At 40.2% G+C, this 15437-nt stretch overlaps 2 protein-coding genes across 2 annotated transcripts in view; one reads left to right on the forward strand and one right to left on the reverse strand.

The window, feature by feature from the left end:
- Nucleotides 1–304: 304 nt before the first annotated feature.
- The window catches only part of polr1g (RNA polymerase I subunit G), a 224515-nt gene continuing 209382 nt past the window's right edge, over nucleotides 305–15437 (reverse strand). Inside the window, exon 4 of the transcript XR_014868740.1 lies at nucleotides 305–318. The gene's annotated coding sequence lies outside the window, so the exon portion shown is untranslated. The remainder of the gene's footprint in view (nucleotides 319–15437) is intronic.
- gpr4 (G protein-coupled receptor 4) overlaps nucleotides 10241–15437 on the forward strand; it is a 56374-nt gene continuing 51177 nt past the window's right edge. The window contains exon 1 of the mRNA XM_085130952.1: nucleotides 10241–10477. The gene's annotated coding sequence lies outside the window, so the exon portion shown is untranslated. The remainder of the gene's footprint in view (nucleotides 10478–15437) is intronic.

A 15437-nucleotide genomic window follows, 5' to 3' on the forward strand; every position in this document is an offset into this window, starting at 1 on the left:
AGAGCCATCTGTGTCTCGTGACAAACACTGGAGAGACTAGCACAACTATATTAGCAGATTTAATGCAAATCAGGGAAGACATGGGCTGCAATTTATTGATTTTCAGTCTGGTCTGCTTGGCCTTTTCTTCACTGTGACAGCAGAACAACGGAGAGGTTGACTGGAGAGTGGAGTTTAATCCAACTATACCACTGGTGTCTGTCTGCTGGGACCAACAGAGCAACGATATACTTAAATTAGGTCAAAAAAGCGGAGCAGACTGACCTGGAGACAAAACTGCAGAAACCAACAATCACTTAATCATCTGACATCACAAAACTAATTCATCCAAACAAATGTAAGTTTTGCACCACTTTACACCCACACTGTTGGGTCTGAGGAACAACTGTGAAGGAGTTACTTAGAAGACATAAGTCACGGAAAAACATGAAAAATGTGACACTTTTCTGATGGGAAACAAGTCATGAGAACAGAGAGTAGACGAAGCCGTTCTCAGAGACCCTGCAAAATGACACAGGATGGAAGATTCTGACAGTCTGGGGTCTCGTCCGCAAATGATACAACCCTGAGGCTACAACACTTGCACACATACAGACACACATGCGGACCATTTCAGTAAAACTACACTGACTCACAGTTCCCGATCACTTACACAAACCCTAAATAGATCATCACCTCCTTGTTATTTCTTCTTTTGTGTCCTCTTCCTGTTTTAGTTGCACATGTTTTTACTGGGAGATTTCACAATTTATGCCAGAGAATTAAACGCTTGGAGAGACGCATTCTTTTAGTATTTGTTTCCTACAGTCATTACAGAGTAAAATCTGCATTTACTTCATGTGATTATTGGGGGGAGTCAAGACAATGTGGGTGGAAGTTGACTAAAAACATTCCAAGGAGTTTTAAAAATATTTAGATTTTTTTTGCATGAAACTGTAAGTACTAAATCACATATCACTTACTGGAAGCTTTTTAGCCGCTCACACGCTGAACTCTTGCACCGCTCGACTGTTTACCATCCGTGCATCTGTTCCGGTTTAGTTACTGGAGGGTCTGCCAAGATGCTGTGTTTGGCCTTATCAAAACATCAATTAATGATCCAGACACAAAACAATAACGGACACAGACTGAGCAGGAGGGTGTCAGATAATCAAAACATGATAAAAGTGACATAATATGTCATAAAATTAGCGCATGAAATGTTGGTGTGTGTTTAAATACTGACATGCTCTTTCAATTTGTCTACTGCACTGTTTAGGAGGAGCAACGCTACCCATCTTTACCTCAAGAAACTGTTCTTCACAATGACGGAGAGCAGGTAGTTGTGTTTGAAAGAGGCAGAGGGATAAATCTAAGGAGCGAGGAGGAGAAGACATAATGGAGCTGGGAAGAGGAAGAGCTCATGGAGAAGGCTGATAATGCAGAGCATATCGAACTCTCCATTCTTTACCACCGGGGTGTCTGAGCTGCTGCCGACAGCCTGTTGAGCAGTGTGTTGATGTATGGGGTGTTGCTTAATAACAGCAGTCTGTCTGCTGGTCAACCCACAGAGCGGAAAAAACCGCCAGGAGTCATTTTATGTACTGTAGGATTCAAGTGGCTGCATAAAAGAGTCACGCAGCACTTGTCTTCTATTCTAACTACTATGTACTGTAAGCATCTGTACAGCTTTATGGCTGCAGGGGCAGATTGCACGTAATCCTCGATCGATACCGTTTTGTTGTCATGTAGAATTAGTAGATTTTTTTCGGTACTTTGTTGTTGTGAAAGGCAAACAGAGTACAGAGCACAGGCGGCTTTGACATGAAAATAGCTCCAAAGCATAAAATACTTTTTAATAGGATGTAATATGTTAGTCAAAGCAGGAGTTTGGAGGTCAGGTCTGCTTGAGCTTGAGCTGTGTGAACCTAAACAAGACTAAACACACACAAAAAAACATAGTTAGCATTTTCCAGCAATGCATTTACATTTATTTTGCACAATGTCTTAACCTCCTAGGACCTGGCGTCCACATATGTGGACATCACATTTTGGGTTATTTAGACCAAAATACTCAATTTTGCTCTACGAGGGCCTGATATCCACTTACGAGGACATTATACTGCTACTGTTCTATCAAAATTTTAAACGAATATCCTCATATGTGGCTCTGATTTTTCATAAAAACAAAAATAAGGTAAAGAAAAAAAATCAGGTAATTCTTTGTTTTTACATTCATTGGGCCCCAATATGCCCAAATATCAAAGAGAAATTAAAAATGCATGCCGTGGAAGAGTTCGGGTCTTAGGAGGTTAAAGCTTCAAAGAGATTCAGACTTACTGTGCAGCTTTGGTACTGAGTTTTGCATTATAATTAACACAAACATTGCATGCTAATATGCTCACATACTGTCTCTCAAGTCCTGTTCTTCCATAAATGCATTCATGATCTCAACAGACAAATTATTTTAAGACATTTCAGGTAAAACCACGCATCATCTTTGTTGTGCTGTTAGCGGTAATGCATTTTAAGCTGGCATCTTCACTGCAGGAATTTAGCATAATAAGTGGTCAGATGTTTAGGGTTCAAAAAGTGCTGTAGATAGCACAACGACACAGTCAAACCAGAATGTGGCACTCACACTTTCTTTTGGTTAAGGTTCCAGACTATAGAAGCCTCAAAAATGTCTGTCAAATTTCATGCCACTGCATCTCATTAAGATATTTTCAGTCGGGTCAAAGTTTGCCATGATCAGTCAACTGACTCCATTTCCTCTATATGTAACATGGGCCAAAGTGGTAGACTCAAATTTCCCACTCAAATATATGGCTATTCCAGGGCTGCAGATGATTATGCTGTATTACAGAAGGGTTTTGTTCCAGGCTCACCCACCTCACTGAAAATACACCAGGTTTTCCTGAAAAATGCTGTGGACTGGCCCCAGATGAAGAGGAAGCTTTAATCTCTGCAGGGTGTTTATTTTGTCTGTGTTTCATGGTGATCTGGATCCACTCCAGTGTTTGGGAGACTCCACCTGTCTCAACAGAGCTGGTACTGCTCAAGGGTGTGACACATGTGGAGAAACTAAAGTACATGCTGATGTGAGCACTTTAGATAATATAATGCCACGACAAAAGCACACAAAGTTGGGAAGGGAATGTTCAACCGGCACAGTTTTAGCAGGGAACATTACTCATACAAAGGAAGATAGTTGTGGAGAAAAGATTCAGTCGTCTTATTAATCTGCAACGTCACTAATCTTGTGACGTTATAAATAAAACGAAATAAAAGCTGCAAACATTGTCCAAAAGATTTTTTGGCCTTCTCAGTTTCAAGATGCAGTTTATGTGAAAACACGATTCAACAATAGTGATTATTTAACAGACTCTCAGTTTGAGGGATAGACATCTCACAGTTCCTCAGCTGCCAGCTTCATTATATAAATACAATCCATAAGAGCCATATTCTGCTAGATTGTGAAGGAAGTAGTACACTGTTGCAAGAAATCTTCATTTTTATCCACAGTCAGCTGCCATATTTTTCGGACCATAAGGGGCACCAAATTATAAGATGCACTTTCGATGAACGGGTCTGTTTTCATACCTAGGCTACCATGGATTATAAGGCGCATTAAGTCAAACTAAACAGTCAGATAAGTCAAACTTTACTCAACTCATTCTTCTGGCCTCTTCTACTTCCGTACCATTGATTCATTGTTGAATTCTCTGGCAGCTGCTCTATCCCCATGTTGTTGCAGTATATTAATGACTAACCTCATATCGTGGATGGATTATCTCAGTTGTTCACCTGACTGAGGTTTGGTCTCTTTCCAGCATCCTGCCATGCGATTGCATTTGTCCTTAACCATCGGGAACCCTCATGTTAACTTTTATCAAATGGAAAAAAGTTATATTATATTATTATATTATAGTTAAAAGCATTAATCCTCCAGCTTCACTGTGTTTATGTTATGCTAACATAGCTGTGTTGCTAGCGATCACGTAGCATAACGTTATATACCAGCTAGCACAACTTCAGTAACCCTACAAAAGTCACTGCTGTTTAGTTTTCTGTCTTCATTCATATTAGAAGTGATAGCAGAGCTGTACGTTTTTTTTTTTTCAGAAATCTCTCAGTCAGAACATGCTATATCATGTTTAGGTGGAAACTAGCGAGCTAACTTCCTGCTAACTTCTAACTCCGTTAAATTTAATAAATTCTGTTTTCATGGATGCCTGGATGCTAAATGCAATTGTTACACCTGGTAAAGCAGCAATGCTGATCATTTTATTAAAGATGAAAGACTTTTGACCGTTTTTAACTCTCAGTGATGCCACAGTGCTTGTTTGACTTTGGGACCTGAAGCGGACGGAGTTTTGGACCCGGATTACTCCGAGTCCGCAAGGCTCCTGACTACTGTAGCCGTAATGCTCCGACAATCCCTGAAGCGGTGCGGCTTCATAGCTTACCAAAGTCGTACTAAAACATTTTTTGATAGATTTTTGAGTGCTGTGTACCACATAAAATCGGTTCGAGGTCAGTAAGCACAACCAGAATTCATACATAAAGCAAACCGGATTATAAGGCGCACTGTCGATTTTTGAGAAAATTTAAGGATTTTAGGTGCACCTTATAGTGCGGAAAATACGTTATTTAAAATTGTTACTTCTAAAATTGTTACAATTTTCAGCCCCTGCTAATGTGATTAATTACACTTTTAACATTACAAACTGGAAGAAGACTGGAACGAAGGTTGCTGAAAATAACCCTCTACACCTGGGTAGATAATATTGGCGTCAACAGTTTATGTAAATGTTTATTAGAAATGTTTATTATTTATATAATAAACTATGACTATTACAATGCTTGTGCAAAAGCTGGCTCATTTAGTATGCTGTTTATACTGTTTTTATACAAGACAGTATACAGTTGGTATAAAGGCTGAATTCAGTGAATGAAGCTAAGCATCATCACCTTAAATTCAAATTAATCGCTGCTGGATTTACCCTAATACTGACCATGAACACCACAGCTGCTCAACGGAATGGCTGTGGTTCAGGAGTTAGAGCTGGCCATCTACCAATCAGAAGGCTGGGCAAGATACTAACCCCCCAAGTTGTTCTCCGATGAATCCATCAGAGTGTGAATGGGTGAATGAGGCAAGTTGTATGAAGTACTTTGAGTACTCAGAGTAGAAAAGCAATGTATAAGAACAAGTCCATTTACCATTTACCAGACAAATGCAGTGCATTTCTCTAAATTTGCCACAGTACAGCACTAAACTGTATTCTCATGCAACCTTTGAATAACACAAAGTTCACATACCTTAGTTTGTTTTGCAGGATGTTTCACCAATCTTTGATTTAAAGAACTGGGATATTACACGTAAGCTTTAAATTTCCACTAAGCAGTCCCTACCTCTAAATATAACTGCTCTTGTCCGGTCTTTCTTACATCTTTCGCCTTCTCTGAGTGAAGTTAGCTCTCATTCTTTTGTCTGCTTGGGAACTACAGCAGCTGGACCTTTAGCTAGCAGATACACTGTGAGGTTTGATGTTGATGTTTGAAGGCAAACAGTGAATAATAATATCTTCCCTCAGCTTAACTATAAGCTCTTTTTTTGGTGCTTGAACTTTACAGAATGTTTTTTCATTTCACCAATTTTCCCTGTAACCAAATATAATTTTTGCCTTTTCAATGCATTCAACATTTTAAAAATCTGCGATTGCATTTTGTTGTCTTCTGACTTTGGAGCGAGCGTGTACACTGCTTCATTATACTTAGGTAGATAAACAAAGATGTTATAAAGGTCTGGGAGCATCTTGCAATGTTTATAGCAACAGATAACGGGAAAAACAATGCGATCAACCATGTAAATAAACAGAGTTGACTAGTGGGAGGCGTTTTACAGTAACAAGCCTGGTTTATTAACCAGATCAACTGGTTTACAAACTTATTTCTGTTTACATATTACACAAGAACATCTTCACAAGAAATTAGATTGCATGTCTTACACCGAAAGTCAAAGTTGTGCTTTTAGTGTTTTAAGTCACCTTTCCCTAATGAATATAATTCCGATGCATGATGCTTATTAGCACCTGTAATCTTTTATGAAACCCACACAAAGAGCTTTAAAGTCTATTTAAATTTTTAATTGCTTATTTGTGCAAAGTTAAATCAGCTGCACCAATCAAAGGGTGGCATGTCAATGCAATTTTATCTTTTATTTACTCCTGCCCGATAAGTCAATTGAACCAGAAATGAGGCCATGTTTCCAGAAAACAGTTCAATCACAAATTATTTACTTTTTGACAGCAGTTAGATGTCATTAATTTTCTCACCATGCGGTACATCATTTCTCATAAAGATTCAAAATACTCTAAAGAGTTCCCCACAGGAAATCATTTTAGTACTGAAGCACCAGATTATTCACATCTACACCTTTACAGGGTTAGAATAACAAGAATGCCCTCCACCGTGTTCGTGGCGTTTCACCCAAAAAATAGATTTGATGTTGACACTCTTGATAAGCATTTGACAGGCACTGCAGAAGGAGTGAGGGTGCACAGAGACATCCTCCCACATCTTTCACACATGTTAATCATCAAACACAAAATACATGGAAGCCCACGTAGCAACGCACAGACATCAGTTTGTGATTTCCCACAGAAACAACACCATCGTCCCCCATCTCCAGACTATAGAAGGGACATGAAAGTGCCTGTTATAAGAGATCGTCATGTCCAGAGAACAGTCCTGTTATTGCACAAAATGACGACGGCCTGCAGTAAAAATTTCGTACCTCCACACACACACAAATAAAAGCTTCTGTGACTGTAACGTAAAATAAACTGAGGATCACCAGTGCTCTTCATAAAATCGTCTCTTTGTAAAAAACTTGTAAACAAGAACAAGAACAGTGCTTCAGTCTTGTTGAGCACAAACCTTAAACAGATGCAAGAACAATCACAGCAGCACTCCGTCAGACCTGCATGGTGGTTTGGCTAGATGAAAGCCACCCTTGAGTAAATGACATATGACAGCCCACTTGGAGATTGCCGAAAGTAACTCAAGAGGCATGAAGACAAAAGATTCTCTGTTATAATGAGCCAATAAAAAAAATCAGCTTTTCTTTAAGCAGAACTCCAAACAGCTGTCTGATACAGACTCCTGCAGTGAATCTTTGTAGAGCACTAATTGGGAGTTTATGGATCGGCAGGAAATCTACCATGTAGCTCCTCTGAAACCCTACGCCGTAACCTGATGTGCATCTCCCTGCAAATTTAATTACATGTCATATTAATGCAGTCTGCATCTAATGTGATTGGTCTGTTCAGTGTTGTCAATTTGTCCTGTGTGTTTCTAGTGCTGCAGTTTTTGAAGTTATCAGTGACGGTAACAATCATCATCTCACTATAGGAATCTTAATCATAGCATCAGTGTAAGGACTCACAAATGCCAGCACATTACTGCAGAAACTATCAGATGTGATTGGCCCCAAAAACCCCCCCAAAACTGACCACAACAAAGAGCCGGGATTGAGAGGGGAAAAAGTCCCAGCTTTTTATCCCATGTAAACAGCTGACGTTGTAGCATTTATGATTGTGTTGGTGCATTTTGTTTTAATTACCTTGTGGTCACGTCCAGGTGTTTTTATGTGTCCCACGAGACACAGGAGGGAAAATATAACTTTTTTCCCCCTTGGAGTGGAGTGGATGTTGTGGTTAGTTTGTTTTGGGGGGCTGCAGACATTTTTGTGCATTCTCTCACATTCATTCCGGTAGATTTATCAATCTCCTTCCAGGAATATGCTGAGATTTGTGAGTCCTGATCGGGACTATTTAATGGAGCTGTCAGTAAAACACACATAAGAGTTTCAGCCAAAATGACAAACTGGTGCATTCACGACAATTCTCCATGGTTTGACATTTTGAATGTATCGTATCAAATTGTATTGCATTGTATGGTATCATCATATCCTAGTCTATGACATCACATCATATTGTATCACATTAGGTCATATTGCACTGTATAGTACAGGGGTGGGCAATTCCAGGCCTTGAGGGCCGGCGTCCTGCAGGTTGTAGATCTCACCCTGGGTCAACACACCTGAATCAAATGATTAGTTCATTACCAGGCCTCTGGAGAACTTCAAGACATGTTGAGGAGGTAATTTAGCCATTTGAATCAGCTGTGTTGGATCAAGGACACATCTAAAACCTGCAGGACACCGGCTCTTGAGGCCTGGAGTTGCCCACCTCTGGTATAGTATGATATGTTGTCATATGACATCGCATCATATTTCATTCTGTTACATGGTAATGTGTCTCATTGTGAGGCATCTTACAGTATTGCACTATATTATCTCATATTGTTTCACATTGCATCATATCTGTGGCAGACAGGTGTGCCAAACTGGCAAGTGAGATTTTTTCTTTTTTACTCCAAGATCCTTTGAATTGAAGATCATTTAACTGGATTTCACGAGTGGGACAACACCGCACACATTCTCTGTCTATATATGAGCCCCCTGCACTGCAAGCTGTTTGTTTTCGTTTTATGCCCCATCCCGGCCCCCTTTTTCAATTCATTCACCTCTCATTAGTGCATGGGGATCTGCAGTCCTCAAGGCATTCACACTATTGAGATCCTGTTTCTCTTTAAACTTTATTCTACCTTATTCTAGTTGCTCCGACCTTTGCTGGTTAACTACTCCCTCAGTTTTCAGCCAATTTCCACCATTTAAACTTGAATCTGTTCTGCTCCCTATGCTAATGCCAGCTATATCTTTTGGTGCTCATTCCTTTCATACTTTTTGAGATATTAAGCTTTTTATGCCATTTTTTGGCAAATCCCACTTATGACAAAAAGATTTTCAGTAAACAGTTCAACCTTTTTGACTCTTTTCAACACAAATTTCAGCCTTTTCACCTCTTTTCAGCAGAATTTTCCATTTTTCAATACTTTTCAGCACAAATTCCAGCTTCTTCACCTCTTTTCAGCAGAAATTCTGCTAATTCACGTCTTTTCAGCAGAATTTTTAGTTTCTTGGCCTGTTTTCTGCACGATTTCCTGTTTCTTCATCTCTTTTCAGCTTAAAGTTCAAAAAGTTCACCTCTTTTCAGCAGAATTTTTAGCTTTTCACCTCTTATCAGCACAAATCTCAGGCTCTTCTGCTATTTTCAACAGAATTTGCAGCATCTTCACCTCTTTTCAGGACAATTTTCAGTTTCATATATTTTCAGTCACCTGAACACAAGTTTGGCTCAGTGAGATGAGCAGCTGCCTTAAGACCAGTTGGTGCTGGTTCGAATCCTACCTGTGGTGAAGATGGCACGTCTTCCATCCTTAAACTCTCCCTGCTTTCTTGACACTCTTCACTGTAGTCTTTCAAATAAAGCAGTTTTTAGCAGAGTTCAGCTTCTACACAGTGTTTTCAGCGGAGTTCTCCTTCTGCTGTTTTCAGATTCCACTACACGGCATTCGCACTGCATTTTCACAGGAAATGCAACTTTTTCTAGTTTTAATACTGGGAAAGTTAAGCCATACTCAAGCCCAAACATTGGTAAATTTCGGAAAAATCACACGGTCATATTTTACACTGTTGACTGTTTCCAAATGTAGCACATGGGGGGAAAGGCGTTCTTCAGACAGAGGATAGAAAATGCAGGTGGAAGTATGTGTGAGTTTATTAGTGATATTATCAAAACCATGGGCTACACATCCTGCAAACTTTGTACTAAGGGACCGCTAAGTTAAAAAACTGGCTAATTTCAGACACAGCTGAAGTGGCCGTGCCTCACATGCCTTTCTGCTCTGTGATTTTCAGAAAAGGTCAGGACAGCAGCGCATGTGTGAAAAAAGCACTAGACAGACAGACAGAGGTAAAAAAAAAAAAAAGCAGAAACACTCCAAAGTTTATATATAGCAAGGTGAAAGGTCATAAGTTGCTGCTTTTTATATATATCAACATATGCCACAACCTTAGGGACCGGGAATGACACACAACAACACAGGCATGCACGCACATCCGCACACACACACACCACACAAGCCTGCTGCACTTTATTAATGTATGAATCTATAATTTTAAGATCTCAATTTTCTGTGGACTATTGTCTAAATTATATTTTGCTCGATAATATTACTTATTTAAATGTTTCATGTAATAAAGGCGCATTGAAGCAATATAACAGTACAAGAAGAGAGGGAGGGAGGGAGGCGGAACTAGAGTCTCACTTAGTGACGGTAACTCTCTCTCTGGCTCACTCTCTCCCTCTCACTCCGTCTGTGTGTGCATGTGTGTGTTTGGGTGTGTGTGTGTCTCAGTCTGCCGGCTGTTGTCGCTGTGCTCACACTGTTTGGTACTTTCACAGCCACTGTACCATCCGTCCGAGCATTTTTCGCGGAGGTTGAATGAAATTAAACCAGTTTTTGTCCCCCTTCCTGGATATTCTCCTTTTTTGGGAACTGACTCCAAGACTCCGGGAACCTAAACGTGAGTACAGCATCGCATCGTTTAATGACAAGCGTCTTTACCGCTGCATTTGCGCTTTGTTTTAAATGCAAGTGAAACTGTCTTCTGCAACAGAAAACTAGAACTGAGCTCGGTCGTTGAGGATTTTTCCTGATAGATCATTAGATCACCGTTTTCACATCCTGTAACACAAACATCGCGACAAAGTTTAGCGTCTGCATTAAATAGTGATATAAAAAACTAGAATTCTTGATGCACAGAAATAAAAAAGGGAGATTTTACTATTCATATTCACGGTTTTTGCTGTTTCCTTTTTATTGTCAACTTCCCAACATCCCATCCACTCTGGGTGTTATTTTTTGTGATCGCATTAACCTGTAGCAGCGGGAAATCAGCTGAGCTGGCACCACTGACAGCAGGTACAGCAGGCACTAGTGTCCCTGCCACAGCTCCAGGGGTAATGAGTGCAGACAATTAATAAATTATCAGTTTGAACGATTAAATCGGCTGCTTGTGTCACTGAATCCCTCCAGCTCCATATTACTCTGGGAGCGACCATGCACTGTTTGTGATGTTGCAGAACCAGCTTGGGCGCTGTCAAGAACCGTTCTGAGTGCAGTTTATTGTCTGCTGAAGCAGACTGGGAGCGTTCTGCAATGAGTTTATGAACTTTAAAGGGGGATGCCTGTACTAGTAAAGCCCGTAGCTCATTTATCACCCCTAGCAGAAAATGTCTCAGTTGTGCATAAATGAATAATAATATTGTCCTTTTTCACTTTAAAAAGGACAATGGAGAGTGTGCATTGGTTTGTATTACAGTACCAAAATCTGCTGTTCAAATGACAAAAATCACACAGAGGTTACATCTAATGCAAACAGACTGCTTCTAGCAGAGAAAACAGTAGATTGGTCCTTAATTCATGCATTCTTCGGCCTACTTAGGATCTTTACATTACAGGAAAAAAGTGTGTTGAGGCGACTACTGTGTTATATAAATAAACTTGAATTAAACTCAATTGAATCTGTCACATGCAGATGATAACAAAAGAAAATAAAACATAAGTGTCAGAGTCAGAGGTGATCTGAGTACAGCGTGCTGTAGGTTCACCTTTGAGTGTTGTGTGTGTCAGTCTGAAATTCTCTGCTTATAATTCTTATCATTTAAAAGAAGAATTTGAGGATTTATTCACTAATCAATAATCTTCCACTTATTGTAGTGTATCTTAGAAAGAACAGGAAGCTATGAAAACTATGAGGATGAATGACCAATGATGAATTATTGATTTATGCTAAGCGTGATGAATGATCTTCACATGCGGAAGTGATTTCCTCGCTCTCAGTTTCTGAAAGGTATCGATACTTTGTTTTTAATTGAACATTTCGAGATTGATTATATATATTTACAAAAATATCTGTGTATGAAAATCTATAATGACTTCTGCACTTTCGTTAGACACTCGAGCAGCTGAGCCACCTCAGGCAGAGAGAGGGAGAGAAACACAGCGACAGCGATCTCGGAGAAAATGTCATGCTTCACTAGGATGCGGGGAGATGTTTCGATGGACCTTAATGTTTTTTTTTAGTCGAAAATCGAAACCATGAATCCTCTGTTCCTCCTGAAGAATTCCTGTTTTCTACTTCTACAGTTGTAATGTTAAAATCAATAGGATCTCATCTTCTTCTCCCATGTGTCTGCACCGCCCCCCCCCTCCCCTGTTTTCTCTTTCCTCGGTGAAGATGGATACAGTCAGTCTGTCCCTCTCTTTCACGTATTTCATGTTTCCCTCTTTTTCCTTTCCTGATTTCCTGCTTCATTAACCTAAAGTGTATTACAAAGCAGTGAGGGGGAAATTACATTTATTTTTAAATGATCCATTAAATTTAAATGCAGTTCTCCCTCATTTCTGTATTGGTGCATGATTTAAAACATTGCAAGTAAACATCCCCTCCTCATTCTTGACCCCTGTCACCTCACCGGAAAGATAATCTGTGCAGGTTTAGCTCCGACCTTCAAGGCAGATGGATGACTGTGGTTAGCCGAGCGCCAGCTTTACTTACCTGAAGTTCCTTTTTCCACCACTTCACGCCCTCTCCTTTCACCCTTAGTCCAGATGAATCTCTCCTCTCCTTCCTTCTTCAAGGTTTCCCTTAGAAGTCCGATTTTGATGTGACTTTTAAAAAGCCCTGAACACTCTGAACAAAAACCCACTTACATCTGACTTTTGTCTTCAGTGTGAAATTGTATAATAGGGATTCAGTCTGGGTCAAATGACTCTGCAGCTGTCACAGATATTAGCGGTTCCAGCTCAGATCAGCAATGATAGAAACATGACACCCAGGTTTTGACCCCCTTTTCACGCTGCAATGGGCGTTCGTGTTGTCATTCTGTCTTAACTTATCCAACTCTGTCATCTCAGCCCCAAATTCCATCAGTCTCCATTAAAGCAGCAAACTAACATTGTTTAGTCAGCACTGAAGCTGAAGAGACTAAAGTAAAAAACACCAAAAAAGTAACCACAGTAACACTATCAGTGGACTTTATGTGGCTCGGTAGAGTTTACTGATCTTATTTTCAGGTTGTTTGTGAGGTTAACACACAGCTGAAAAACAACCGTCTAACTCATCTTGTGAATATCTTTTACAAATGAAAAAAAAGCATATATGGCACACCTGTCAGTGCACGTGCGCCATAGCTTTTATGATTGCCAACAATATTTAGTCCACTGGATGGATTAAGATGGGCACAAACACAGTGTTTGGTGCTTTTAGGGTTTAGAGCAGGGGTCCCCAATCCCAGTCCACGAGGGCCGGTGTCCCTGCAGGTTTTAGATCTCACCCTAGGTCAACACACCTGAATCACATGATTAGTTCAATGGCAGGCCTCTGGAGAACTTCAAGACATGTTGAGCAGGTCATTTATCCATTTAAATCAGCTGTGATGGATCAAGGACACATCTAAAACCTGCAGGGACACCAGCCCTCGTGGACTGGGATTGGGGACCCCTGGTTTAGAGTATGGGCTATTCTTCACTTTTCCAACAACTCTAGCAAGTCACAGCTTTCACTCATCCTGTGTAAAATGTCAAAAGAGGATTAAGAAAATTGGATTAGGAAATGTGATTCAAGTAAAGGTGATGTGAGACGAAGAGCTGAGAAATGAGTAGACAGGACGGGGTTTTTAAAGGACAGGAGAAACAAAACTGAGATTAAAGTAGGTGAGGTCAAAGGGAGTGGAAAGTGGAAGATGCATGTTAGGATGAGGACTGGAGGATAAAAGAAGAACTTCAGAGGTGGGTTAATGTGAACAAGATAGCAGTGAAGGTGTAATTGGTCTCCAGAGGAGCTCTGATAAGCAGCACTTAAGAGCCTTTGTGGTTAAGTAATCACTGTGATTAACGGCTACAGCGCTGGAGAACGACACTAAGAAGTAGCCTGACTGTAGGATCGACACCCACCGTGGTACATTATCACATTATATTGAAACATAACAGTGTTGTCGTGTGGTTTCCTCTCCAGTTCTTTTGCAATTTTCTGAAAAGACTTAGACTTCAGATCCTCACTTCAGATCCTGCGTGGATCTGAAGTGAGGATTTAAATGCAGATTTACATCAGAACTCTTGTTTATCTGAGTTTGTGGATCATCACAGAATTGCTTGGTCATTGCTTCACACTTCATTTTATATTCACCTATTATGTGTTACCTATCTTGGTACAACATCTTCTCTGGTTTCTTTGGCCCCACACTTACTGCTTTTTCACACATGCACAGAGGAGGAAGTTTGTTCTGCTCCACCAGCATTTGACATTTGTCTGCAGTGCTTGTGTGACAGATTAGTGTTTCCATGCAGTGCCATTATCCTGTGAATAGCTTTTAGCGCATCCAACTGAACAACTACCCACCATTATGGGCCAGTTATGTGTTGGTTATTTTTACAAATGGGGTAAAATTAACTGGCAGGCAGTGGAATAAAACCTTACTTTATTCCTCTGGTGGGCGTTTCCTTTAATGATACAGCATCACATGAAAACTGTTAATAGAGTCAGTGTGCAGCTGATATACTAAAATGAGGTAAAAGATGTGTCTTGCTATTTAGAAACCAGAAAGGTCAAGATTTTTCTACCCTCTATTAATGTCATGTCCTGGGTCGGTGACCCGGTGTTTTGTGTTATTGTTAATCTTTGATTTCATCATGGTTCATCATTTTTGTTTATGGTTCAGTATTTCTAGCTCTCTAGTTCTTCTTTGTTTTGTGATTTCTAGTTCTTGGGTTTTGTTCCTGTGGCCCTCATGTTTAGTGCAGGTTTAGTTCTGTCTTCATGTTTATTTTCTTGCTCCCCGGTCAGTCGTGTGTCATGTCGGAGTTTGTCACTCATGTCTCTGTGCTCTGTGTTCAATGTGTTGAGTGTTAGGTCCATGCCTGTCGTGTGTTTCCTGTTTTATTTTGATAGTCCCTGTCCTGTGTGTAGTGTGCCTGGTTTTGCTTCTCTTGTCTCGTTGGGTCTGATTTGTCCCAGTTGTGTTACCACCTGTTCCACATCCTCTCGTTGCCCTCATCATGTTTTTCCTCTGTGCTTCTGGTAATGTTCTGGTTCTCCGTTTCCTGGTTTTGTTTTCTAGTTTCTCAGTTTTCCAGTTTAAGTTTTGTGTTTCTAGTTTTCCTGCAAGAAAGCTGCTGCTTTTAGTTAATTATTCTCTCTCCGAGTCCTGTGTTGGGGTCCTAGACACAGCAAACCCTGACAATTAACCCGATTTTTTATGTAGGCTTATATACTGATGCTGATGATCTAGTTATTGAATAGGGGGAATGTGTGCATGCAGAGTTTTACAGTGTTTATGTGCTTTGTGAGTGAGAGTTGGGTAGGATGGCTTTTATACTATGTTTACATCAACCAAGGAGGCGATGTTTCTGGTAGCGTTTGTGTACATGTGTGTCGTCATGTCTGTAAACATGACAGCTTTGAATAAATCAATGTTAACAGT

This window comes from Neolamprologus multifasciatus, chromosome 14 (genome assembly GCF_963576455.1).
Source record: "Neolamprologus multifasciatus chromosome 14, fNeoMul1.2, whole genome shotgun sequence".
Lineage (NCBI taxonomy): Eukaryota > Metazoa > Chordata > Actinopteri > Cichliformes > Cichlidae > Neolamprologus > Neolamprologus multifasciatus.